Below are 2,523 nucleotides of genomic sequence, written 5' to 3'. Positions count from 1 at the left end.
TATATTTAATTAATTTATTCCCAGTTGGTTTAAAGAAAACTAATTTAGCAATTTGGTTGCAAAATAAATTTCGATTTTTCTTCTTTACAAAAGAACATATTATTATAGTAATAAAATAGATGGCGCTGATTATCGACAATTAGTGGTTCGCATTTATCAACATCGAATACACTATGCTTAAAGGACACTAACGATTTTCATAATATTTGGACAGCAAAATAAATTGTAGTGATTTTGCCAGGTTATTTTACAGTCGTAACCCACCAACTCTGTCAACGTTTGGAACTATAAGTTAAAACTGAAAATAGTTTCAGTCATACATCTCAATCTTCATTAGAAGCCTTGCTATAACACAAACAACTAATAACGTTAGCCAGTAGTCATTATTAATTGATAAGATATTTTAATATCTAACAAAATTAGCAGAAATTCAAATAGTTAATGAACATTATCCTGGAGATAATTGATGTATCTACACATTTAATTACAAGCGTCAATTTTCATTAATTTTCATTAATTTTCATTAATTTGTTTTTCGTCTATTAGAGTTCAGGTTGCAACACTATGTCTCCTTCAGTACGGACTGCCAAAAAGAAAAACACAATTATTGAGACACCACATATTTCTAATCTTAAAATTATGCACTTTTGTCTCAGCATAGATTATTTGTCTAGCTTGTAAGTAAAATCAATACTTTTAGTTTCTCCATTCATTTTAAATGAAATTTTTGAAATAGATTCCTTTATATATTTTAACGTTATATACTTTAATGGCTTCACATTTGCACACTATGTTTTATCAGACGTTACACAAACAAACACAACACACATATACACACAACCTGCTTCTACACACATATGTATATTTCAAACTGAAAGCTAGAAAATTTCAACGAGAGATACTTTTGTCTAGGATTGCAATCGAACACAAATCTCCACAAATAAAAGAAGACTGCGAGAAATCCTAATGCTACAAATCTCCATGGACACATTTGGTTGGCGGTCTCAGAGCAGTAGTCAGCTATTTGTATATATTGACTATTTGGTTTTGGATGGCAAGAAAAAAAGTCCCTGTATTTTTGGCTTTGACACTTGTGATTGGTCTTTATCTTTATGCGAAGGTAGTAGTGAAATTTCTAGCAGATCCACCACTGAGGATTCATTGTTTCCTGTGTAATCTCTTCAGTAAAGACAACGTCTGCCATGCCGCAAAGATTCACAGAACACACAATCACACACTCACGTGCGCATATATCTGTTTTTCAGGATCATTAAGCTATAGACGTAAATAAATAATTAACCGATGGCCCAAGGAAAGTTTGAAAAACATTGCACTGTTTGTTCTTTATTTTCGCTGTGTTTTGTAGATTCTGCGAAATTAAATGGATGAAAAATATCTCACCAACCTATTACAGATAGTTGTTAAAGACGAAGAGACTGAAACCCTGTTACAGAAGCCAGCGGATTACTCATTAATTGCAGAGTTTGTCCACTGTTTAGAGCTGTAATATATAGCACCCTAAAGTAATCATTTAAGAGTTAGTAATTTAACATCGGTGTAGCAAAATGAAATGCTGTACCGATAAGACATGATCCGACGACCTTTTGACTTGCACTTCTGAACTGGCAATCTATGTTCCTTTATCTATCATTTTTTTTTTCATTTTACATAAGGGAAGTGTAGTAGGTTTTCGCCATCATCTCCTCATGTGATTCCTAATGCAAAAACATTCTTACGAAAAATCGTTATCTGTTGTATAATTATTACTATGTTGTACAGTTTGTTCCTTCTGCACCTTCTTGAAGTAGTTGCTTGTGTGTTTGTTCGTGCGTTTTTCAGTCACAAATAAAACTGTATCCATTTAAACATGCTCATATCCTTATCGTCTTTTGAAACGTATGCCTGCGTTAATACAGACGTGTGTATAAGAATGTATTAAAAACAATTGGAAAGTTTTGTGCACTGTCGCATAAGATAATTTCTGACTCATGATTCTGACTCTTGGAGGGATTAGAATAAAGATGGAGATTAAAATTCTATGGAAAGAAGAAAAAACAAAAATATAAACATAAATAAAGTTATGAGATTGAAACTTAAACTTGCTCTGAATCGCCTATTGTAATAATAAAGGAAAATAAAAACAATGAAACGGAAATCTAAAAGTATCATAAAAAATATCAAAATTTTGTTGAGGAAAATGTCAAATTGTATTTTATGAGAATTTTTGGGTGAAAATACTTTTTAGTAAAAGTTGGAAATGAAAATATATATTAAAATAAAAAATACATATTGATGTTATTTATATGACTTGAGAATAAATCAAAGGAGACTAAAATAGATGAAAAAAAAAGAAAGGGACAGATCCAAGAAACTATGAATTTAAAATTTCATATAGATACATAGATTTTGATATGCATGTGTGGTTATGAAATCTATTTTAAAAATCACCCTTGATATATGAATGTACGTATGTATGCATATATATATACATATGTATATATATATATATATATATATATATAT

This window comes from Octopus bimaculoides, chromosome 13 (genome assembly GCF_001194135.2).
Source record: "Octopus bimaculoides isolate UCB-OBI-ISO-001 chromosome 13, ASM119413v2, whole genome shotgun sequence".
NCBI lineage: Eukaryota > Metazoa > Mollusca > Cephalopoda > Octopoda > Octopodidae > Octopus > Octopus bimaculoides.
Note: the sequence above shows the minus strand (reverse complement) of the source record.